The sequence below is a fragment of the Anabrus simplex genome, chromosome 5 (assembly GCF_040414725.1).
Source record: "Anabrus simplex isolate iqAnaSimp1 chromosome 5, ASM4041472v1, whole genome shotgun sequence".
NCBI classification, from domain to species: Eukaryota; Metazoa; Arthropoda; class Insecta; order Orthoptera; family Tettigoniidae; genus Anabrus; species Anabrus simplex.
The window spans coordinates 231,045,125-231,072,847 of NC_090269.1; positions in this window are offsets into that span (position 1 = coordinate 231,045,125).

The window sequence follows — 27,723 nt, forward strand, 5'->3', positions numbered from 1 at the left end:
TTCTATTTCTTGAATCTCTCGTACATACACTCTGTATCCAACATCTTGATAAGCTCTTAGGAGTTGTAATCGTTCAACGAGTAAGTTAACGTCTTTATAGTATCTTACATCTGCAAAGGTTAACAGAGTTTTGCTAATGCGTGTAGACAGTCGATGTTTAGAAAACGGAAGAACTTGTTTTGATGCGGTATGTGCTTCTGCAATGTTATCAGCAGATAAAAACTTAACACGGTTTGATTGAAAAGAAGCGGTTAAATCTTATTTTTTCTTCTACTGTTGCATCTTGCTTCTCTTCCTGATATGTTTGCACAGCTACAGAACATCATGTTGGCTTAGAAAATAAAGTAGAATGAAAAAGCTCTGATGGAAAATAAACGTTGTGTTCTTTTTCTTCCTTATGCATCTCCTCTTTATTTGGTGGTGTGAGGTTAGTAACAGAACATGTAGTAAGCTGAGACGATGTTATATCGTTTCGATTACGCTTCTTTATATCGCGCTTTCGACATTTAGTTAATGTTTCTATGCGTTCTACTGGTAAATTATTTAAGCAAATGTGTTTAGAATTTACATGTCGTGTGAAATTATCACGTCTATTGAATATAGCAATACATTGTTTGCATGCATATATTTCGAATTTATGGTTTTCAGCTTTATTTCGTTGAAGATTGTCAAGTCTTGAAAAACTCACACTACAAAGATCACACATAAACGTTATAGATGTTTTACAGGTAGATAGGATGTATAGTTTTACACTGCGACCGGCAAAAAATAAAACGGCCTATCTATCTGTAAAACTGCGTCTAATATGGAGGAGGAGGATGAACTATGCCCTGTCAGAGAAGGAGGAGGAGGAGGAGGAGGAGGAGGAGGAGGAAGCTGCTATCTTTACAGCTGTTTAAGGTACACCCTCCTACACTCGGTTTTCCAAGCAAACGCTGGGATGTACCTTAACTATGGCTACGATCCTACTACCTTCATAGTAACAGAATTTTGTTAAAAAGCACGTGGATTTTAAATTACCCGCTACTACGTGCATAAGGTGGCAATAGTGAGGTTTAGCGCCGTCAAGATGGCAGCAGTGAGGTTAGCGATGTTCTTCTGTTTCAAATTCCGCGTGCACGTGGTTAAAGATGACAGCTGTTATCTTGACAGGTGCCAAAAAAAGCACGTGGATTTTAAATACCACTCCACGACGTGCATAAGGTGACGGCAATGAGGTTTAGCGCCATGAAGATGGCAGTAGTGATGTTAGCGATCCTCTATTGTCCTTAAAAGTGATGTTAGGGTCCGTCAAGATAACAGCTGTCACCTTGACAGCTGTCAAAAAGCACGTGGCCAAGCACATGGCTTTATTTACAAACAGGAGCACGTGGTCATGACTTCACGGTCACGTGGTATGCTGCGTCAGCACGCGAGGTTCAAAATATACGCCCACGTGGTTAGAACTTATCAAACCGGGCGAGTTGGCCGTGCGCGTAGAGGCGCGCGGCTGTGAGCTTGCATCCGGGAGATAGTAGGTTCGAATCCCACTATCGGCAGCCCTGAAGATGGTTTTCCGTGGTTTCCCATTTTCACACCAGGCAAATGCTGGGGCTGTACCTTAATTAAGGCCACGGACGCTTCCTTCCAACTCCTAGGCCTTTCCTACCCCATTGTCGCCATAAGACCTATCTGTGTCGGTGCGACGTAAAGCCCCTAGCAAAAAAAAAAAAAAAAGAACTTATCAAAAGCACGTGGATTTTAAATTCCGCGCACTACGTCGTTAAGATGACAGCTGCTGTCTCATCATGTCCCATGTGCTCCTGCATGAAGTAAAAGATTATAACCTATGGCAACAGATGGAATAGTATGTTTCCGAACCGATATTTCATGTTACATGTTTATGCGATAATTTTTTCGATTGCTAGGAGCTTAAATGTAAGCAATGTATTTCTTATAGCACTACGCGAACTATTTATTTCACTTTACGAATGAACTACATGCTTATAACCCATGCAAACAGATTCAAATAGTGTATTTCCGAACCGAAATTTCAAGTTACATGTTTATCCGATAATTTGTTCGACTGCTAGGGGCTTAAATGTAACCAATGTATTTCTTAAAGCACTAGGCGTTCTCAAAAGAGCCTCTGTATAGCCGCCATCTCGTGCAATCGTCCATAGCCGTTATCTTTCTCTATAAGAGTGTGTGTATAGCCGCCATCTTGCGCAAGCGCCCCTAGGCCGTCTCATAAGACCCTATGTATAGCCGCAAGCGCCCTTAGGGAGTCTCATAAGAGCAGCCGCCATCTTGCACAGTAAACTCTGACCCAAGTTCTATGAGTTAGTCGCATTAGAGCCTGTGTATTGCCGCAATCTTGTGCAATTGACGTCGGGAAGGGCATCTGACCGTAAACCTGAGATTAGGCTCCTCCATGTGGTTTGGTGTGCTCTCTTTTGCGAATCTCCATTGCCCTACTACTCAAAATAATGTCTCGAGAATATCCATTGCCCTAACACTCAAGATGGCGTCGGGAAGGGCATCTGGCTGTAAAACTGAGGTTAGGCCCCTCCAAGATAGCGGCTCTGAGGTTAGGCTTGCTCTCTTGCGCGTAAAAAGTAAGGTTAAGCCCCTCCAAAATAGCATCTGTGAGGTTAAGCTCGCTCTTTTAGGCGTCAGGAAGGCCATCTCGTCGTAAAACAGAGGTTAGGCCCCTCCAAGAGGTTAGGCTTGCTCTCTTGCGCGTAAAAAGTAAGGTTAAGCCCCTCCAAAATAGCGTCTGTGAGGTTAAGCATGAGCCTTAGCCAGCATTGTCAATGACCTTGCCAGAGGTCAATGAGGTGGAGGCCTCTGCCGAGGGCCTGTGGTGACGGTGGCGGCCGAACCCGTAAAAAATAACTACTCAAGGTCAACATAATAATAATAGTGGTTTATAACTACTACCTTGAAAGGGTAAGTTGGGATAAACCCCCGTGTAAATGCAACACCTTTATGAGTGCTAGAGCTGTATAGCTGAGTTTGCCATTTAGGAAATGGTGGGCTCGAACCCACAGGCAAATGCCAGGACTGTACCTTAATAAATAAGTCACAATCGCTACTTCCCATTCCTAGTAATCCCCCCTACCCGCGTCATCGAAAACCCTCTAAAGGTATAATAGCGTGACATTTATTTATTTATTTATTTATTCGTATCAGAAGCATACATTTTACATTGCATAATGGTACTTAATGACATACATATCAAATAGTGTCTGCCCAAAATTTTGCCAAATCACGGGCATTAGGTGTTGCAGCCATCAAGTCCTCTATTGTGCATCTTAAAGGACACTTACTACAGTTCATAAAAAACAGTAAATACATATTTGACAATAAAAATGGACATATCTCAAAGTGGTGTTCTTTCTAATTCACGTGATATTTTAAATTCTTCATCTCACCGAATCTGCATTTATGGATTTACACATTCAGATACTTTCAATAAAATAAGACATTCCGTTTCTGAACACTATACTTCACGCTTTACCTGGTCGACCGGAAATAAACGTTCTCCTAGCAAGAATATCAGCCATTCAGATTTCAGCGGAGAACAATGAGTAGTCTAACCACATACATAGGCGAGATGTACTGTGTTTTGCCATTTCCTCTTTCATTTCACGCTTTTGAATATGAACACTGCAGACACCTTCAAGGAGCAGATGAAAGGAATAGTAACATACTGTTTCTCATGAAGTAATTGAATTTTGCCGACCTTAGTGGCATACTGACGGCCTCGCGGTGCAGGGGTAGCGTGCCTGCCTCTTACTCGCAGGCTGCGGGTTCGATTCCCGGCCAGGTCAGGGATTTTTACCTGCATCTGAGGGCTGGTTTGAGGTCCACTCAGCCTGCGTGATTACAATTGAGGAGCTATCTGACGGTGAGATGGCGGTCCCGGTCTAGAAAGCGGAGAATAACGGCCGAGAGAATCCGTCGTGCTGACCACACGACACCTCGTAATCTGCAGGCCTTCGTGCTGTGCAGCGGTCGCTTGGTAGGCCATGGCCCTTCGGGGCTGTTGCGCCATGTGGTTTGGTTTGGTTTTTAGTGGCATACTCGGTCAAAAGTTCTCTTTCTGTTCCTAAAATAGCGGGTTCTATTCTTGATGAAGTTGATATCATTTGAGGATGTTTAACTGAGACAACTCCATGTCGTTAACTTCCAGTCTACTACATTTATAATTCCGGCATCCTAAAGTCTCCTATCTTGATTTACCCAGGGATTATCTTCTCCATAATGAATTATAAGGACCACAGTTTTAACTGCAAATATGCCATCTGTAGGAGAGTAAATTTAAGCGTTGGTTCGATACCGGCATTAATGAACCTAAAATTTGTTTGAAATAACCTTCGAAAACGCGAATACATAGTGGGAAAGGATTAAAATCAATGAACCGGAAGGATGTTAAATAAATTAAATAAATACATAATAATTTTAACATTCCACTTACCTTGTCATCTAGCAGTGAAGCGAAACTCTAATGGTTGGTTCTTAAGGCTGTGTTAATTTATCGGGTGTATGCAGATTACGCCACCAGTGGTTTTTAACATGCCTACAATTATGATACGCAATACCAAGATTTTTCCCACCCTTCAAATAACTGCCTCGGCCGGGATCCATCCCGTATCTGTGAAATTACCTGTAGGGAACTTTCGGTCTGCTTATGACTTTTCCTGTCCCATCGCCGCCATAAGACCTACAGTATCTGTGTCGTGCGACGTACAGCCAATTGTAGAAAATAAATCTGCTGGGTACTGTCGTAGGGATAGGTGCACATAGGTTAAAGTGAGTTTTCGGCCCTGGAATAGTTGGCCTACTGCTTAAAATTTTATGTTAGGCAGTACAGTACCAGGTTGGGGGAACGGGATTGACTTCTTGGGCAACAAGCTAGTACACTGTTTGTAAGGATTTTGCAATGTAATTCCATTTTTTTGAAAATATAGGTTGGAGTTAGGCTATCCCTGTGTAATGGGGTATGTAATGAATCCTACGTAGATTGATTTTAAATTGTGTTTTTCTACGCCTTTCGTATCTTTGTAAATTGTTATGAATAACTTTTAATCTGTTTTTGAAGGGGAATACGATGGACCCTATATATCTCTTAACTGCCTTGTAAATTAATTTATTCTCTACTTCGTTGTATTTGTGAATTGTTAAAAAAGTACTTCGACTATGTAGTCTCGGATTAGCCTTTGTTTAATGGGACCGAGCGAGTTGGCCGTGCGGTTAGGGTCGCGCAGCTGTGAGCTTGCATTCGGGAGATGGTTTTCGAATCCCACCATCAGCAGCACTGAATATTTTTTTCTGTGGTTTCCCGTTTTCACACCAGGCGAATATTGGGGCTGTACCTTAATTAAGGTCACGGCCTCTGCCTTCCCAGTCCTGAACCTTCCCCATCCTTGCGTCAACGTTAAACTAGAAGCAAACGTTGTTTGATGGGATATTTGATGACCCCCCCCACCCCACCCATTGTAATTAAATTATCCTATCGTTTCTCTCCTTCTAAACTGCTAAGTGTTTTTTTATTTAATTGAGGTAGCTCCTGTGTAATAGAGACACCGAATAGAACCTGTTTTGGTGTGCTAGACTGTTTCTCGTTTTAAAATTTAAATTTTATTTGATCCTTCTTGTTGCATAATACATCTACGAGTATTTTGATGCTTTACTTCTGTTGGTGATCAATCCGTTCTTCTTTCCTCCTATTCTCTTAACTTCTTTCCTCTTTTCTTGCTATCCTACACTGCAAAGCCCTCTCATTGTGGCTAAAATATTATTCTACATTTCTAAAATCACTAAGGTCACATTGTTCCGCACGTCATTGTTTCAGCGAAGTCTTCATTCTAGACCTGTCAACATGAAAAATAAATTGAACCGTTGTTATAACAGTGAAATGACACAAGCATTTAAATGAAAAAAATATTTATAATATTTTGTTATCTAACCTTACTCGCTCCTTTTTAGAGAAACTTTTGCGGATGGTGTTATTCTGTATAGAGTAATAAATAAGTTAGAAGATTGTGAGCAACTGCAAAAAGACCTCGACAATGTTGTGGGGGTGGACAGCAGGCAATGGTATGATGATAAACAGGGTTAAAAGTCAAATTGTGAGTTTCACTAATTTTCCGTGGTTTCCCATTTTCACACCAGGCAAATGCTGGGGCTGTACCTTAATTAAGGCCACGGCCGCTTCCTTCCCACTCCTAGCCCTTTCCTGTCCCATCGTCGCCATAAGACCTATCTGTGTCGGTGCGATGTAAAGCAACTAGCAAAAAAGTTTCACAAATAGGAAAAGCCTCTTAGTTTTAAGTACTGCTTGATGGAGGTGAAAGTTCCTCATGGCGATCACTGTAAGTACCTGGGTGTTAATGTAAGGAAATATCTTCGTTAGGGTAATCACATAAACGGGATTGTAAACAAAGGTTACAGATCTCTGCACATGGTTATGAGGGTGTTTAGGGGTTGTAGTAAGGAAGTAAAGGAGAGGGCGTATAAGTCTCTGGTAAGACCCCAACTAGAGTATGGTTCCAGTGTATGGGACCCCTCACCAGGATTACTTGATTCCAGAACTGGAAAAAAATTCAAAGAAAAGCAGCTCGATTTGTTCTGGGTGATTTCCAACAATAGAGTAGCGTTACGAAAATGTTCAAAGTTTGGAGTGGGAAGACTTGGAAGAAAGGAGAGGAGCTGCTCGACTAAGCGGCGGCATGTTCCGAGCTGTCAGTGGAGAGATGGGCTGGAGTGACATTAGTAGACAAGTAAGTTCAGTGATAAAAGTAGGAAAGATCACAATATGAAGATAAAATTGGAATTCAAGAGGACAAACTGGGGCAAATATACATTTATTGGAATAATTTACCAAGGGAGGTTTTCAATAAATTTATAAATTTACAATTATTTAAGAAAATACTAACAGACAGGGAATTTGCCACCGTGAGCCCATAATTCTACATTGCAGAAAGAACCGCCGCACGGCTATGTAGGGCCACCTGCGAGAGGGGAAATAACTAGCCTGATGTTTTTTTTTTGTTACTCATAGCAGGAGGTGATCCAAAACATCGAGCGAGAACGGATACTTTCGGAAGACCTCGGGAAATTAATAATACAGTTTTGGCTAATAACCCCTGTTGGGGGAGATTTCTGCACTGTCATTAACGAGAAAGTAATTAAGAATATTGGAATCATTTGATGAAGCTTATTTTACAGGGACAAATCTACTTAATTATGCCGAAGGAGAAGTTCGCCTGTCTTTTGGTTGTTTTATATCGAAATCCAGTCAAGTGAGATAATTTTGGCATTTAAGAATTTGATTTTGTAACACCGTGTATTGAGAGATAGAATCATGGCATGCTATTTTCTCTTGAGGTCTGGGAAGATACAGAGAAGCTACTTTGAGATCATTATGAAGTTAACTGGGTATGGGGTAGCTTGTACTTAAAATTTCTTCAAGCAAGAAGAAATGGATCGAAATGAGGACTGAAATATTTATGAGAATAATTAGGAAGAAAGTTTGAGGCAGAGTAAGCCCTGTATTTTATGAGTGGGCAGTTCTAAACAGGATGCCGAAAAAAAACCTGTAGTTTGATGGAGAAGATTTTTTGTGACAGGGTGTATATGTTAATGTGTACTATTTCCCAGACAGGCTGTACCCAGTATAAGTGGAGCGCAATCATGTAGCGATCCTGAATTATGTTAAAACAGAGCGATTGAAAAATGTAAGGGTTGTCATATCCCAGTGAGTGCGTTATAACGCATATTTTAAGTACAAGTGATGTTCTCCCATGATTATTGTTTTACGTAAGACCGTAGTTAAGTCAAGTTGACGATTCTATTTGATACCAGCCAAGTGCATTTTGTTGTAACCGACCTAACGAACAAAAGACTTTCTTACACACGGTCGAGGTAATACTTGCTTATCTGAAATTGAATTTTATTCTGTATCTTTACGGGTCCCGCCTCTGTGGTGTAGTGGTTAGCGTGATTAGCTGCCACCCCCAGAGGCCTGGGTTCGATTCCCGGCTCTGCCACAAAATTTGAAAAGTGGTACGAAGGATGGAACGGGGTCCACTCAGCCTCGAGAGGTCAACTGAGTAGAGGTGGGTTCGTTCCCCCTCAGCCATCCTCGAAGTGGTTTCCCGTGGTTTCCCACTTCTCCTCCAGGCAAATGCCGGGATGGTACCTAACTTAAGGCCACGGACGCTTCCTTCCCCCTTCCTTGTCTATCCCTCCCAATCTTCCCAACCCTCCACAAGGCCCCTCTTCAGCATAGCAGATAAGGCCACCTGGGCGAGGTACTGGTCATTCTTCCCAGTTGTATCCCCGACCCAATGTCTGATGCTCCAGGACACTGCCCTTGAGGCGGTAGAGGTGGGATCCGTCGCTGAGTCCGAGGGAAAAACCGACCCTGGAGGGTAAAAAGATGAGGAGGAAGAAGATCTTTACAAGGCGAAAAACATCGCGAATTGGAAACATTGCGGGTGAGAGAATGAATTTATCAGATTAAGAGTTTACTCTGCGTATGTTGATGAGAGTTTATTTTACTGGAGAGTTTACAATGACACATGTTTGGAGTGTTGACATTGCAGGTTATTTGGAGCCTCACACCCTAAGCTATGCGGCAAGTATAGTGGTGGTTGTGATTATTGTTTCCAGTAATATCACGTAATATCAGACGAGATTTGAGCTTGTTTTTATTTAGCGAACTTCACTGCATGTGTTTAAATTTTAATGAATGATAGATTGAACTATTCAAACTCGTTATTTAATTTCGATTTCACACTTTATCGTAGGAAATGGACACAGTTAATATTGTACTAGATTCGAGTTCATTTCTGTAGTGGATTTTACTTCCTGTGTTTGAATTTCAATGAGAATTAGATTGAAATATCCGGACATTGTTTTCAATTTTCGATTTCACCCGACAGTATCAGTGACGTGTAGATACCATAGTGTTGGCTCAACGATAGGTTCGGGATGCCGCATGTATATTATTACTATTAGAGGTATGCGGATATCATTGTGCTGTCGCATGTACATGATTACTGTTAGTGATGTGCATACACTTTAGTGTTGGCTCAACGATAGGATCAGGACGCCGTTTGTATATAGACAAGTCATAGTTTAGTCATTTTTATGAATCGACTTGAGCGATGTTAGTGTCTGCAGTAGTGGATGCAGGTATGGAAGATATTAGCAGGTGCTATTTAGGCCTGGTTTCGGCATAACCTTTACTAGCTGGAAAGTACTTCTATCATAGCGTTGCATCAGTAGAGGCTTAAATGTAAGGGTTGTTCCACGTGGAAACCTAGCCAATGGAGACTGATGCCTACTACTTAGCCGCGTGCGTTCAAGCTCGACGAACTCTCGTTTTCCATTTTACATTGTTTTTCTTTTACTTCGAAATTTATTGTTCGGGTATACGGCATGTTACAATAGTACAGTGTGTTGACACTCAACTTTTTTTGTATTGAGGAATTGAAGGGGTGATAGGAAAAACAACCCTTGTCAATACAAATACTTTTTTCAGAAGAGTGAAAAAAACATTACACCTTCATTCCTTAAAGGAGCATAACACTGAAATTATAGTTTTACATTGCTTCATGCTTTATCAATGTATTCTTTGTATTAGATTTAGTTACTTAAGAAAACTCTTCAAGTTATTGTGCGTTTTTTGGGACGTTCACGTTAACAAGGGTTATTTTTCCTAGAAATTCAAATCAGTAATGTGGACATTAACGACCGTATAAAGCAACTCCTTCTTGTATTTCTCCTAACAATAATATTATGACACCTAAGTATCCAAATAAAACACTGAAACAATTCTTACAGCATATTAAAATAAATGAACCGTCATATTCTAGTTTTCATTAGAAAGGTTTCTTTCAGTTCCTATTTCACCTGCCAACCAATTTCTATTCGTCTTCACCGCTGCTGTTATCTGACAGATCAACTTCAATATCATTATCGACTTCAGAATCTCCGGCAACATGCATTTCAAGTGATTTGTAAAATAACACACTGCAGGTCTTCAACACACCATACAGTTTTTTCAAATCTCCAAGTTTTCCAGGATTCAGCGGAATGGGGCCTTTGTAGAGTCTCTTGAGGTACAGTTCGTTTGGCAGTTTTGTCCTATTTCTTATAACACATGACCTCCAACCCCCATTGTAAGTATCTTTGACTGCAAGGAACTCGTGTTCTTGTGTTATTCTGAGCATTCTAGCTTCCTTAAGTTTAACTGCTGCCCCGGGATTCTTCAGAAAAAAACTTCTCAACAGAATCTTTGACGTCATATAGGTCATCTTGATCAACATTGACAACTTGGAAAGGGCTAGGTTTTGACCGACATTTTCGCATTATTTCATCCCATTCAGATGGAGTTTCAACTATAACTTTCCTCTTCATTTTCTCTATGATAGAGAAATCTTGGTCATTTGGTAAGTACGAGTGGCCTCGAATTGGGAAAATGTAGGTGATTGACTTAAACATTTTGAAATAGTGGACTAGCATGTGCAGAAAATAAAAAATCACATAGTTCTTATTCTGCCCTGAGCAACCATCTGATAACAGCACAAGATCCTCTTTCAAGTGATGGTGATTATTGCAAAAGTAATCAAGAAGTGAGTTAACACAGTTTTGACCCTTTTTTCCTACACATTCACTATACACATACAGAAACACCCTATCATCACTGAGATCATGTACCCCAAACACATAATACCATAGCTGGCGAGCATAGAACACAGCATTGGTTTGTATATGTGGAAGGGGTAAATTCTGCATGAAGTCAAAGGATATAACTGACACTAATCTTTCACGAGATTTCTGTTTCCATTTCCTCATCAGCTCATAGAATGCCTTTGCCTTTCTTAGGTGAAGTTTTTTCTTGGCAAGAAGCTGTCGTTTGTCCTCTTCAGTTGAAAAATTAATGTTTTGCAGAAGCTAGTCACAAGTTGTGCACGTATCAGATCGTGGAACACCGAACACCAATAAGCTTTGTATGGTACAGCAATTTGGTACAAGTCCAAAAACATTTGATGCATCTGCTTAACTGTCAAGGTCTCTGGCAAATATGAAGTGTGTGGATTGTCACGGAGAGAGTAGTGTGATTGCCTGGATTTGAATGATCTAATGTGATCTTGTACAAGATATTCTATTTCATTAGGCATTTTGTTCGGCCTAGGTCCATATTTACCTCTGCGTTCCAAGGGTGCCTTTCCGGAGGTGACTGAATAGTGCGCAACCTAGCTCTAGTTATTGTAGCATCTCGACATAGGCCTACTGCATACAGTTGTGTTTCTCCTGGAATCTGCACCCTTACTTTATAATGAAACACAGCACTATGAGTGAACTTGAATCTTCGTCTTCTTCTGAAATGGATTCATTGTTCTTTTCTTCTATTGTAACCTGATGAGATGATGGCGGCTAACGTTATCATCCCAACTAAATATGAATCTTGCACTTCCTTGGAATGTAACGTGTAAAACGACTGGAAAATATAATCTCTCTGATTTGGTCCTACTGCAATAAAGCATTTGTATCTCTTGAACCTGCAAAACCAAACCAATAACCACATTGACATTTTCTTTACAATTAACGTACATGCCCACTGTCATATAGGCATTATATAAGTATCATTTCAATAATGGCAAAAATACCACAACATTGCATTCTTGTATCAGGATGTTAACAAGATTTTGGAGGTTAGAAAAGATATTACCTTCAGTCATCTCCAACTCTGTTGGCACTTATTTGTTTGCCTACATGGTTAATATGCGCTTCACCTCTGAGTTTTGCTTTCTTGATTAGGTCATTTTTATGAAGTGCTCTCTTTCGCTTTCGGGGCCTAATATCAAGAGCTACATCATTGCACCTGTTACCATCCGTGTTGTTATTCCTTCAATGCAAGTGTTGCCAAACGTCTGATAAAAACAACCCATGTCATTTGACAAGGGTTGTTCTTCCAGAACTGGCACTTGACATAGGTTGTTTTTCCAGAACCACTGATATTATCAAAGGCTATATTCTTTGACAAGACCTGTTTTTTCTCGAAACCATAAGCATAAACAGATGCCAGACGTCCTGCACTCCCCGTTGATATCGATAACTCGTTTTGCGACAAAAAAAGTGACATGAATTGTTTTTCCTATCAAGACCGACTCCAATCCTCAGACCTTAATGCTACTCTCGATCGTTCAAAGATGACGAATCGAGTAGCCGGAATTGTTGGAAATGTGGGATTGTTTTGGTTTTTTGTTATCGTATGTAGTCGGTGTAATTTTATGAAAGTTGACGATAAATGTTAGTTTCTTTGTAGAATATAAGTGTGCGAGTGTATTTATATGAGTCAGTGGACACATAGGATCTGTAATTACACACAGTAATGTGAGAATGTGCTTGTTTTGATCGTGTTTTTACCTATTAAAGAACATGAGTGCACTAGGTGGACCAGGTTTTAATCTAACTATGGCAATGCCCACCAAACAAATAATTCTTAAGTTTTCTACGGAATAGAAAATAAAGAGAGAAGTGGATTAGGAATATACATCGTGATTATTTTGAAGTCCATGAGAAAACTGTGGCGTGCATACATCATTTTGAGAATAAGTCTGAGGTTAGGGAAGCCATTTCTCTACTTCCAAACTATTCGTGTTCCTCGAAAAATATTAATTTAGATAGAATATAACTGATATTGTGTTATTCCGTCAGTGCCTATGTGCTCCAAAATGTAGAGTGATTTAGATGCAAGTGTATTTTACAATAATCTGTGCCTTGCCTGCGGAAATGTTTGGCTAGATCTTGGAGTATAACAAAACTTTTAAGTATGAGAGATGCAGCAATCTGTATACTGTTACACAGAAAATATAGTGACTTGAGGGCTAAGCTGGGTTTGTAACGTAGGATTTTACACTACCAACACCTTCAGATTCATGCTGTGGTTATATGTTATCAAGCAGACAGCGCCGAACTGAAGCTCGTCCATGTGGTAAAATTTCAATATTTAGTCAATAGAGTTTTTGCACTCATGTTGTTTAATGGGTAAAAACCAATTAGGGGAAGGGGGGGCAAGATGGGGACACGGGGCAAGACGGGGTGGGGGTTTCCGTGTCTCCATGGTGCTGCCACTGGCCTGAAAATGGAAATAGCTTGAAGGGCAGATGAAGGTTACACAGTTTGTACGACTTCTAGTCAGTGTGAGCTATCTGGATGCTTGGAGTGGCCTTTTTACTGTTTCTCACTCCTGTGATATTATACATATGTATCCTTTGGACTTTGATGAGGTAAGCTGGAATTGCAATACATTTGTTCTTGAACACTATCCATTAGACTGTACCTTAATGTATATATTGCACCCGTCCCTACGCCTAATGGCTCCGGCATGATATCTACAGGGCGTTAACGGGTTGGAATAAAACAAATAGGCGCTTAACAAGACTAAGCTTAAAGGCATACAGGGTAGGAGACGGATCATACCTAATTACAATGAGAACACATTCGGGTTAAAGTTTAGGTTAATACAAGTGGTTTATTAGGCCTTAATGATGATGATGGTAATGACGCATTTATATACAAATGAATTACATGGATTATTATCAATTGTTGTTGTTTGTTATCGACTTTTAGTCGTATGTGATGGATCCGAGTATTATCTATCGCAGAGCGATCCATTATGACGAGATTCGAACGGGAAAACACTTATCATAGACACTGAGGCTATGTGACATCATTGATCAATAGGATTAACATGCATGCAACGAATCTGAGCAATCCCTATACTAAACACACAACTATTCCCCAACGAAATACCACGAAGGAACTCAAAAAAATGTGGAACAAACGCCCGGGTTTGAACCGACCCTCACTTGTATACAATTCACCACCCCGATGGTCAACACCATCGGCAACTCAATATAATCACAACAAGATACATAAACCCTTAAAGAACACAAATTATATACAGTAAACACGTGAGACATCCAGCCTTCGGTTGAGCATTGGGGTACCAATGCCGCTGTCGGGAACTGAACTGACACCCCTTGGGATGGAAGTGGGACTCTGAAAACCCTAAGCTAGATTATACTCAAGTGTGTAATGACAGTAAGCTAACAAGTACTGGTAACAATCGCCGTGTCATTTATTAGCGACTACATCATTCTGGCGTGTTGAATATTTCATTATTGGGCGATTCTTCCGCCCTCATTCTCTTCAACTCAAGGCTCCCCCTTACACGAGCGAACGAGCATACAAAAAAAAACCAACACTTCTCCTCACTAGGTCAACTGCCCCAGCCCCTTTGCACGGCGGGTGGTCAGTGGCCTCGGCCTTCACAGGCATAACGCCCTTTCTTAACAAAACACCCCATCTCGGGGATCGTTCACTAATAAACTGAACTTCATTGTTCATTAAACAAAATTACATCGGCTCTCAATACTTCACTTCAATTCAACACACACATTCGTTTACAATATCATGATCCCGCGACGCGACACCGGTTTCTATGATACCAATACTTGCATGATTACCATAACTACAATTTATTATTATTATTATTATTATTATTATTATTATTATTATTATTATTATTATTATTATTATTATTATTGGGTTCATCATTACACCATCTCCCTACACGACTTACCTGGAAATTAGACCATACTGCGTGATCATAATTAACTTCCTCGTAATAACGGTGTAATTAATCCATATCTAAATCGTGATTTCTGATAAATCGTCACACGGTAATACAATTATGAATTAAATATTCCTCAATTTGCACTTAAATTGTGATAAGCCTGCCAATTAAAATCGTACACTTCCTATCTAAATATATGTCAGTGGAGGCCTGGGATGTCAGTTCCGAAGTCATATCTCGTAGTTCTGGGTGCTCACGGAATAAAATTACACTATTTACCAGCCATGCATTATCATCACTGGACTAACTACAACCTAACTTGAATTACTCTGAATTACTAACAATTAGTCTCCTGACGCATCAATAATTACAAGTTTCCCCAAATAAAATGATTAAGTCAATCTACTACTGCATGCAAACTTATCGTATTACCCCTTTATTTACAATTGATTGCTCAGACGTGTTACTAATTAAATAAAGTAAATAGAAGCTACGTGTATCATGGTAGCACATCTACATTACTGAAGTTACAATCTTTAACATTATAGCGTCAGGTAATGATAACTGTTCCCCGCCCAATCTGATTACGTCATATTAATTATGATTTATACTCATCTCCATCTCGATGACCCGTTGTCAGCTCAGGGAGTCCATTGCTGGTTTAGTGCTGACCCATAGGCACCAAAGCAGTTACTGGAGGCACCATTCTTCTTTCCAACCGGGAGTCCATTGTTCTAGGTTGACGAAACCGCTGGCAGTATTCCTGAGGCACACAACACGTCACTATTTATTCCAAGATTTGTGTAGTTACATTCAGTGTGAACGTCCAGCCCCGATATCGGACCTCACTCCGCAATCCGCGATTCAGTATCGGATTCCGCGTACCTTTGTTACTACTCGACACAGTAGCGCCGTAGTAATAATAATAATAATATTATTACAAATTATATTTAATGTTCGCGACACGTCCCTGATCTTTAAAGTTTACACAATAGCATCACGTCTATCCAATCTCTGCAATATTTACGCACAGTACGCGATTTCACTTGTAAATTAAATTGAAATTCACTCAAACAAAAGATCGCTGGAAGCTCGACGGCACGTAGCTTCGCCGCCCGTAAGCCACAAATCCCGACTGACTCTTCTCCCTTCCTGCAGTAGTTTTTACTAGGGAGCGATACCCCTTCCACTAATTTGTGTAGCGCCTATTCCCGGCGTACTCGAGGTAAAATAGTACGGGTGGTCGGTGACCAGTATCTAGTTGGTGCGATTGAGACATAACCACTCAATTATCCTTCGGTGAATCTCTTTAAATTAATTAAAATATGTTCTGCTTCCCCTACCACACGGGGTGAAGTCCCTCCGTCGAGGACGTGTCATGAGACTAACCAGATGGCCCCAGTACTTTTCCACGCAGAAACAACACAGTATTCTTTCTTCTGCTGAAAGTTATCACGGAAGAGGACATTAAACACTCTAAATAAATGTCCCAGTAACATTTATCCCTTTTAAATCGGGAGATGATCCCCTAATTCGAGTTTTATTAATTTTCTACCTCGTAGGTAATTAAGTTGGCCAGTCCGATTCCAAGATGGCTCCTATATTCCGTTTCGAAAAAGTTAGTTTCCCCTCATTCTGTGAGCCTTGAGGAGGGATGTCTTCTCTCGAGTGATGTCACAGGGAATCCCCATTCGTAACCCCTCCCGGGTCTAAGTTGGCTTGGCTTCATCTGCGGGGCCCCCGCTACACAAAGGATAATACTGCGCAATAAGTCGCAGACAAAGAAATCTCGTCGAATAATTTTAAAATACACAATTTATCTATCTCAATGGTATGAATATTAATTAGTTCCGGTATGACCTCTATTAATGATATGAATATTAATCATTTTCAGCGTTCTTTCCCTTTAATAGCGTTGCGTGCGTAATTACGGATATCGATATCAACCTAAGGTCCTTGGATCATGCCCCTGTCGGGTTCAATATATTGAGCTTGTGGAGGTAATTCATAAATAAATGAAGATATTTTTTATTCCGTTAGTCTCAGTATAACATTTGGGGCAAGATGGGGACGTCCCCGTTTGCCCCAGTCCCCATCTTTCCCTAGTCCCCATCTTGCCCTAGTCCCCATCTTGCCCCAGTCCTAATCTTGCCCTTTAGGATAAATAGTATTTACCCTATAGGTACTTACATAATTTCTAGTCATATTTCATTTTTATAAATAATGCCCCCTGGTATAGGCCAAGGGACCAAATACTGAGTGCAAAGGGTAATGGATTTCTCAATCAGTCATTACCGACAGCAGTGGCTACGCTGGCTAAAGAGCAGCGATAGGTCATGGAACCAAGCTCTCTGCTGACTCGGTAGACGCGTGGGTTCGAGCCTCACCGTCGGCCGTCCTTGAAATGGTTTTCCGTGGTTTCCCATTTTCAACACCAGTCAAATGCTGGGACGGTACCTTCTGACAGTCCACGGCCACTCCCTTCGACACCCTTGCCCAGTTTCATTCATCTTCATCCATTCCATCTCTCATCCCGACGCGCAGGTCGCCCACGGGAGTCGGCTTTAAAGACCTGCACACGGCCTCTCAGGAGGTCACACAAAAAAATCGGTCATTTAAAAATCCATATATTTTTACCATAAAAATGAATTTAAATTGTATTCTTGCTCATTATGCCATCTACGAGCCTTATGATGGTTTATTATGGTGAAATACTTTACGTTGATATTAGTAATTCAAGGTTATGGGAATAGATTCAAATTTTAGTATAATTTTTACTGAAAAATGCAAGTTTCCAGGCCAGTAGCAGCACCATGGAGACAAAGAAACTTCCACCCCGTCTTGCCCCATATGTGGGGCAAGACGGGGCATTGGTAGTATCCCCGATTTTTTGTGTGTGGAGTTTTTGTGTTTAACTTTTCAAAAACTATTTTAGTGCACTATGAGAAACAGATAGTGACGCAACAAAATGGAACTATTTATGAACATATTATCAACATGTATAACGCACCTGAACTACTTTTTCCTTAGAGTCCCCATCTTGCCCCCCCCCCCCTTCCCCTATATATTTAGTGTCTGAACGTTTCATTACTAAGGTTACTATCATTGTGTGAAGTGCTGTTATGCCATATGTCAACATTATGTTAACATTACCAGGGCCGTTCATTGGGTTAACATGATCATTTCAAGTGTACTTGGGCAGAGTGACTCAGGCGGTTAAGGTGATGGCCTTCTGACCCCAAGTTGGCAGATTCGAACCCAGCTCAGTCCGGTGGTATTTGAAGGTGCTCAAATACGTCAGCCCTGTGTCGGTAGATTTACTGGCACGAAAAAGAACTAGGCCTACTGCAGGACTAACTTTCGGCACTTCGACGTCTCCGAAAACCGTAAGAAATGTAGTTAGTTGGACGAAAAGCCAATAACATTATTATATCGGGTGTACTCCCCATTCATTGGGTGTTAAACTTAAGAAATTGTCCACCACTTCAAAACTAAGGTAACAAATTACGTTTCACAGTTCTTATAAGAGCGAATAAATCGAGGAATTCCGCACCTTCATTTATTTTGAAACATTCAAAATGATGTTATAAATATCATTTTAACAATTTTATCATGTATTTTCATCTATCCAGCGAAGTGAAATCTAAGAGAAAACGTTATTTGACGAATTGAAATTTCTAAATAATCAGCATGTTGGGCTCTTTTCTAGTAAAATATATGTGATTCTAGTTGATTATATGTGGTGCGTACTTGTTGCCGAAGCGTTTTCATACGTGTAAAAGTGATTTGCTCTTCGATGTTACATTTATCATGTTAAATTACCGCCCTTTATATAATATGTACCTGATATTTTCGTGTTAGCCAATACCAGCAGTCCGGCTACTTCGGCCGCCATGTGTTTTATATATTACGGTCTGAGGATTGGAGTCGGTCTTGTTCCTATCAACCCTTCAATTTACACTACGAATGCGGTTTCGATTCGTCAGCTGTTATAATATTTTATTTTACGTTATTTATATTTCTTAGGTGAGACGTTGGTCTACCGATGACTTGTGGTGTAGTTTAAGGGGACAAATGTAGATAGACAGATTTGTAATAATAGTTGTAGTTATGTAGAGTTGGAAATACTTCATATTTTTATTCTGTGGAATTGTACTTGAACGAATTTAACGTCGTAACTGTTTCATAACCTGAAAGTTGGTTTAGTAAGAAGACTTTTTGAGTGCTTTATCAGTTTATCACTTTTTATTTAACTTCAGTGTTTGGCGTTTCTTCTAAACGCACAGTGAGTTAATGTTTCCCTGCATTTCGCTGTTTCTTCCTTCAGAACGATGTAACGCAAGATCCCCTCGGACCAAGTGTTGATGGTTCATTCTGAACGTCTGTTTGGGGTGATGTATATTTCAGCATCGGGTTTCATCTACAACTTAAGGGTGTCACGAGATTACAACACATGGTGTGATTTTATTTCAGACTAGCTGATGTGCCCGTACTTCGCTACGGGATTCTCAGAAAGACTGACTTTGTGGTCTTTCTAACTGAAGTCAACATAGGTCATTTCAAAAATATCAGTAGGAATGTAGCGATTAAGAGCAATGTTATCATATAAATTACTCGATCAAATGAATAACTGCACATTTTCTCACGTTTAATGAACTGTACTACGGTGCCGATCTAACAGTCCAAAGTGCCAGAGCTGGAATGACCAGGCCGCAGACAGCCGTGAACACTCCTCTGCCATTATTCCGTTACATATGCACACTGCTCATTCTAATCAGTACCTCAGAGTAGGGATTCAACAGCTCGAATGCTATGATGAACCAGTGTGTCACGTAACGGTTGCATCAGAAAATTTACGAACCAGAGGAATGGCATGCTAAAGAAGAAAGTTATCTAACTCCCCAGCTACTTCCCGCCAATATTTAGGCTGTAATACTCGGTACGACCGGGCGAGTTGGCCGTGTGGTTAGGGGCGCGCCGCTGTGAGCTTGCATCCGGGAGATAGTGGATTTGAACCCCACTGTCGGCAGCCCTGAAGATGGTATTCCGTGTTTTCCCATTTTCACACCAGGCAGATGCTGGAGCTGTACATTAATTAAGGCCAAGGTTTCCTTCACACTCCTAGCACTTTCTTATTCCATCGTCGCCATAAGACCTCTGTTTCGGTGTGGCGTAAAGCAAATTTTTAAAAAACTCGGTAAGCAGCAGTAATCCTATCTATCGGAGATGAGTAGCAACAGAAGCCACAATGTACACCACAACAAACAATGGCACATTAAATGTTATTGTTGATCAATTTTATGAGCTTTATATATTGTAGCCGGACACATTTGGTTTTCTTTCGACTCTGCGATATTAGGGAATCTTATAAAATTATTTATAGCGTAGACTCTAGTTCCTTATTCTCCGACTTTACATACCGATTTCCATTAAATTCTGTTTACGGACTTAATAATAAAAATCTAAATTCGTGAATATCTCTGTAATCATAGCCGGTACGGTAACAATGTATAAGACATAAATGATCGGAAATTTAACTTCAGTTATGTAGTACTTATCGATACGACCACTAATAACTTACATATTTGAGAATTAACTGTTAGGCCTTGAGGTGGTGGTGGTGATTATTGTTTTAAGAGGAAGTACAACTAGGCAACCATCCTCTATATAACACTAATCAGAGAGAAAAAATGGAAGGGGTCCGACACTTCGAAAAATGAAGGTATCGGCCATAGGAAGACAAGGGCCACGAAGGGCGTGAAAATGAAAGATTCCCTAGCCCTCGCAAACCTAATAGCGTCGGGGTCGAAAAAGAACAAGAGTTGACCACGAGAGGTCGGAGAGGATAGATGAAAGTGAGGAGCCTGGCACAAGTAAGTGGAAGCAAGGCCAGGACTCAGCTGAGGGCCCCGTGGTCGCCAATCCACGCTCCAAAGTTCAGAGCCCTTGGGGCCCCTTTTAATCACCTCTTACGACAGGCAGGGGATACCGTGGGTGTTATTCTACCGCCCCCACCTACAGGGGGATGTTAGGCCTTCACCTTAACCACCATTTTACTCAGAGTGAATAAAACTATTTATGGCCTAGATTGTAGCGACTTATTCCCCGACTTTGCATACCGATTTCAATTACATTCTCTTCAGCCGTTTTCTCGTGATGCGTGTACAGACAGGTAGACAGACAGACAGACAGACAGATGATTTTCTTACTCTGGTATAACGAGTAGCATCCCAACAGTGCATGATGTACTGAAGACACGCAATTCTGCAGTTAGAAAGACATAATGACCAATTTATCGATGACCTGGAGTGGTGCGGACGCTGACCAGTAGATGGGGTCAGGTCATGGAATGAAAAATACCTATGTTTTGTTGTCAGCAGTAATCCCTTCTTTTCAAACAGAATCGTGAGTGTTTAGTGTGTAGTATGGTAAATGCATCAAGGAAAGCATGAAAATTACACTAAATTTTCCTTGCTACTTTTACAGACCTGTCTTACGTTAACCTTCCCCCTGTGGGTGGGGGCGGTAGAATAACACCCACGGTATCCCCTGCCTGTCGTAAGAGGCGACTAAAAGGGGCCCCAGGGGCTCTGACCTTTGGAGCGTGGGTTGGCAACCACGGGGCCCTTAGCTGAGTTCTGGCATTGCTTCCACTTACTTGTGCCAGACTCCTCACTTTCATCTATCCTATCCGACCTCACTTGGTCAACTCTTGTTCTTTTCAGACCCCGACGGTATTACGTATGGAGGCCTAGGGAGTCTTTCATTTTCACGCCCTTCGTGGCCCTTGTCTTTCTTTGACCGATACCTTCATTTTTCGAAGTGTCGGATCCCTTCCATTTTTCCCTCTTGATTAGTGTTATATAGAGGATGGTTGCCTAGTTGTACTTCCTCTTAAAACAATAATCACCACCACCACCACCTCTTACGTTAACCACAGACAAAAGATTGAAAAATTGTGGTTAAAAACTGTGTACGTTAGAAGTAAATTCTAACGTTAGTTTTGAGTTTTGATGCAAACTGTTCTGCATTAAAAACTCGTCTGCCTGGGTTTTTTTTTTTTTTTTTAGTTTACCAGCAATTTTATTAGACTGATCTTAAGGAATTCTAATCTGCCGTACTCTACCTAATATTTGGGAGTGCTTAGGCCTATGTATTTCATTCCCTGCCTTCTTCGGAACTGATTTCTGCTGACACCTCGAAACTTCATCTATGGTTTAGCCTAAAATGTTAATAGCACATGTGGATAGATCTCTTTGAGATGCTTGTGGAAGCATTCGTTTCCATTCTTAGTGCCAGCAGTATGTAAACTCGCATAAGCCCAAATAGAAGAGAAATGGAACTATCTTCCGCGATGTATATGGATTTACAAATTGTAGTTCGAAAAACTGCTAACTCTGTCCACTTGTAGTAATTCGCTGATCAGGTCAATAAACATTTCTCGTTATCTATCTAAGTCAAATAAGGCAACTCAAAAAATCAACACCCTTCGTGGATGCGGGGGGTGTGGAATGCCTCCACGGTATCCTCTGCCGTCGTGAGAGACGATTAAAAGGGACCTCAGGGGCTCGTAACATGGGAACGTGGGTTGGCGACCACGGGACCCTTAGCTGAGTCCTGGTATTGCTTCCTCTTACTTGTGCCAAGCTCCTTACTTCCTTGTCAACTCTTGTTCTTTTCCGATCCCGACGGTATTAGGTGTCGAGTCCTAAGGAGTCTTTAATTTCCACGCCCTTTGTAGCCCTTGTCTTTCTTTGGTTGATACCCTCATTTTTTCGAAGGGTACGATCCCTTCCATTTTTCCCTCTGATAAGTGTTAATACAGGATAGTTGCTCGGTTGTACTTCCTCTGAAAACAATAATCATCACCACCACCAAAATATGTAACTGAACCATTCACTTACTTCCCTCCAAGGATCGATTACCTGAAGTGTTGTGCGCTTCTCATTGGTATATATATATATATATTTACAATTTGTTTTACGTCACACCGACACAGATAGGTCTTATGGCGAAGATAGGACAGGAAAGACCTAGGGGTGGGAAGGAAGCGGCCGTGGTCTTAATTAAGGTAGGCCTACAACCCCAGCATTTGCCTGGAGTGAAAATGGGAAACCACTGAGAACCATCTTCAAGGCTGCCGACAGTGGGGTTCGAACCCACTATCTCCCGGATGCAAGCTCACAGCTGCGCGCCCCTAACTGCACGGCCAACTCGCCCGATATATATTTTTTTCAATAATAACAAGTTAATAATATTAATAATAATCATAATAATAAAATATATGGCCTCCGGAGACGCCTGGTGCTGGTTTTTCGACCGACCTGCTCGTCTGTGAGAATTAGGCCTTGCCTAGGATGAAATCAAATATTGAAGACAGCACTTACACCCAGTTCCCGAGCCAAATGAATTAACCAATTAAGGCCAAAACCTCCGATCCGGCCGGGAATCGAACTCAGGACCTATTGGAAGAAAGGCAAGCATACTAAAGAGTTAACCATGGAGCCGGGCGGTAAGTTTTTGTGCGTTTTAATACTTCATAAAAGTCAACCATGGTGAACTAGGTGCGCACTCAATGCATTGAACCAGATGGCCTGCATATTTTGGAATACGTTATGGTTAGTGTAGAGATATCTTCTGAAATATTGCTCTGCTTGTGTGTATCGTAAATCACCTTAGCTGGCCTCTAAAATTTGAGTGAACTCCATTCCATCCCTCGGTCTAGAATTAAAATATCTGGAATTGAGGCCTCCGTGTAAGAGGCAGGCGCGCTAGCCCTACACCGCGAGGTTTGCAACGATTTACTAGATTAACTGTAAGGTAACCAATTAAATTCTTGCAGTTTTCGATTGTCAAGATTAGTAAAGTAGGCTTATTCAGCACATGACATATACCGTTAGTCCTCAAAGTAATCGCCATCGGTATCCAGTACCTTCATTCAATGCGTTTGGCTATAAAAGGTGCAGAGAAATCCGTGAGTGTCTGCTGCACGAGTGCTTCGTTTACGAAGTATTTCCCACGTAGCTGATTGTCCAAGAAATGGAAGAGGTGATCTGTTGGCGCAAGGTCCGAGAGTACGGTCGATAGTTTCTCCCAGTTCAGTCGCTGTATGATATGCCCGACCACTCACACCACATGTGGCCGTGCATTGTCATGCAGGAGCAGTAAACCGGTGAACACTCGATCAATTACAGGGTCTCTCATATAAACTCAGACCGAACGCACGGTGTCTGTACTCTGCGCTACGGCAACTGCCTCAGCCGAGCTTTTGTCGCGCACGGCCGCCCTGCTTTAAGCATGTATACAATCTTATATGAAATCTTACTTTATAAAAGATGCTGGAAGTGTCGTCCTCCCTTGGTTATACGGGTAACCACATTTTGACCTGACGCGAGTGAGTTCTGCCACTGTAATGTTTCTGATTTAATTCGCAATGTTTTCTTTCAGTTCCTCCAATGTGGGAAGATTTGTTCGATATACTTTTTCTCTCAATTTACCCCACAAGTAAAAAATCTCGCACTGTTAGATCTGGAGAACGAGGGGGAAATAGACCAGCACTGATCACTCTGTCTGCAAACACTTCCAAGATTGTAAGAAGGGAATCTTCTGCTGTATGAACAGGGGCTGAAACGTTTTGAAACCACCCACGCGATTGTCCTTCTTCCGTTAACTGATGGAAGAACGGTGTCAAAATGTCATCTTGGTATATCTCTCTGCATTTACTGTCGTCTCGAAAAAAAAATAGGTCCAATTATTCGTCTTGCACTAACAGCCCACCAAACACCAATCTTCCTATCATAATGAGGGACTTCATAAACACCATTAGGATTTTCTGCCCACCAAAAGCAAGAGTCATGACTGTTCATTCGACCATTAAGATGAAACCAGAACTTTTATATACGACAATACGGTGTTGTAATGATAACTGTCTCACCAGGTTAACAACTGAAATATCCGACTCGTTGGCTGAACGGTCAGCGTACTGGCCTTCGGCTCAGAGGGTCCCGGGTTCGATTCCCGGCTGGGTCGAGGATTTTAACCTTAATTGGTTAATTCCAATGGCACGGGGGCTGGGTGTATGTGTTGTCTTCATCATTATTTCATCCTCATCAACGCGCAGGTCGCCTAAGCGGGTCAAATAGAAAGACCTGCACCTGGCGAGCCGAACCCGTCCTGGGATCTCCCGGCACTACAATCCATACGACATTTCATTTCAACAGCTGAGATTCAGACTGGCGACTCATGCTTGCCAGGTCGAACAAGTGCAGTCTGCTTGCAAGGTCAAGAACTATGCACGAGCCTCCCATACTGCAGCTACCGTAGCTGGGTTTATATGAGAGATCCTGTATGGGTACGTTGCGATGCAGAGAAAGCAACGACAGACTGCCACTTGACGGTTTCCAACAGTGTGTGGGTTACCTATTTGCTGAACTTGAACGCCTTCCTTTTGTGGTGCAAGAGAAATGGGATTGTTTTATCAGACACGTGGAAAACTCACACATGTTTGGCTGCTGTCCTCCTCTATGGCCACCTTCAGAGGACCTGTGACTGCCTACTTCGAGGTGCACCACGAAGGGTCAGATCGCTCGACTAGAACTTAATGCCTGGCGGTGTGGTCAGCCACAGCATTATCAAAAAAGATTTGATATATTCGTGTAGTTAATTCGGCTAGACAACTCCGCCCAAGCTCCTTCGACACCCAATTTTAGAGGTGGGGACGGAGCGAGTAATACCGATCAGTAATCCGGTTGTAGCGGTAGAGCGCACCACCGATCCCCTCCGTTTACAACTGCGAGTACTCGCGGAGGACCTGAGCACAGTGTAGCGCACAACACACGTACGAAAGTACCTGTATTCAATCTGTGTGTTTCGAATGTACGTATATATTTCCTACGCTTGTTATGTTTTGTAGATAATGTAAAGTCTGTTAGATTATATTTGTGGTGTTAGTGTGATATTTAAACATATTCGTAGATAGTAGTTATATTTTTAGAATATTTAAAGGAATTTAAAGAAATGTTTACAGAACGTTGTTCCACAAATGCCACGAAAACCGTCGGATGCCTGGCAGTTTTTTGACATCACTGATAATAGGAAACACGCAAAATGCAAGTTTTGTGGCCGCACATACGCGACGGGTGGTGGCACATCAAATATAATATAATATAATATAATATAATATAATATAATATAATATAATATAATATAATATAATATAATATAATATAATATAATATAATATAATATAATATAATATAATATAATATAATATAATATAATAACTGTATTTATAGAAGCATTCTACTGATAGCTGTTTGGCATTGGTACGTGTAGTAGTATGTTGTCAGATATGTTTTGTAATCACATTTGCAAAGAAGGACATTCCAGTCAACGTTCATTTACGTAATTACTTTTGTCATCCTGTACATGAAATTATGTCAGTGTTTTTCATTATATTCTGATAAGATTCTTTATATTCAGGTTATTCTTCTCATGAACAGTGTACCGTATCACATGAACTTACGAAATAATTGTTAATACATTACTTTTCTGTTAACTACCAATCCCCTTGTATACAAACCCTTTCGGTAAGTGTGCGCTATACTTTGTTTCACTATTCGAATTAGTTAACTATACGAGTTACTAACATTTATTCCACATACTACCTCCTACTCCCTAGCAGTTACGTATATAACAATTATAGTGAATATATATGCAGTTATTTACAGTTGTTACGTTGTGAGAGATTATATTTGTGGTGTTAGTGTGATATTTAAACATATTCGTAGATAGTAGTTATATTTTTAGAATATTTAAAGGAATTTAAAGAAATGTTTACAGAACGTTGTTCCACAAATGCCACGAAAACCGTCGGATGCCTGGCAGTTTTTTGACATCACTGATAATAGGAAACACGCAAAATGCAAGTTTTGTGGCCGCACATACGCGACGGGTGGTGGCACATCAAATATAATATAATATAATATAATATAATATAATATAATATAATATAATATAATATAATATAATATAATATAATATAATATAATATAATATAATATAATATAATATAATATAATATAATAACTGTATTTATAGAAGCATTCTACTGATAGCTGTTTGGCATTGGTACGTGTAGTAGTATGTTGTCAGATATGTTTTGTAATCACATTTGCAAAGAAGGACATTCCAGTCAACGTTCATTTACGTAATTACTTTTGTCATACTGTACATGAAATTATGTCAGTGTTTTTCATTATATTCTGATAAGATTCTTTATATTCAGGTTATTCTTCTCATGAACAGTGTACCGTATCACATGAACTTACGAAATAATTGTTAATACATTACTTTTCTGTTAACTACCAATCCCCTTGTATACAAACTCTTTCGGTAAGTGTGCGCTATACTTTGTTTCACTATTCGAATTAGTTAACTATACGAGTTACTAACATTTATTCCACATACTACCTCCTACTCCCTAGCAGTTACGTATATAACAATTATAGTGAATATATATGCAGTTATTTACAGTTGTTACGTTGTGAGAGAAGGGTATTAATAGGGGGATGCAATATCTTCGCAGTGCCATACCTATAACGTGTTTAAATGTCCCGCGTCAGGACATTCACTCGGTAGTTCACTCGGTACTACCGGGTGATGACGTCACAACAACTGCTCCGCTCCGCTCCGCTCCGCTCCGTCCCCAGCACTACCCAATTTCCCTTCGCCGCTGCTCGAGCTATGACAGATCTGAGTGCGTAACGCGCCTACTGCATATGGCAAGGTCTCTGTCCCTCCTACTTCCCCTACCGACATTCACGCTGCAGTCTACCTTGTTGTTTCTCACAATCGAAAACACAATAACTTATGTTACCCTGTAGTTCTAGGGGCTGCCTGGCCGAGGCGGTAAAGGCGTGCTGGGTTCGCCCGGAAGGACGTGGGTTCGAATCCCCGTCAGGAAGTGGTAAAATATAAGAAACGAGATTTCCACTTCTGGACGTGCACAAAGCCCTGAGGTTCACTCAGCCTACACCAAAAATGAGTACCAGGTTAATTCCTGGGGGCAAAGGCGGCCGGGC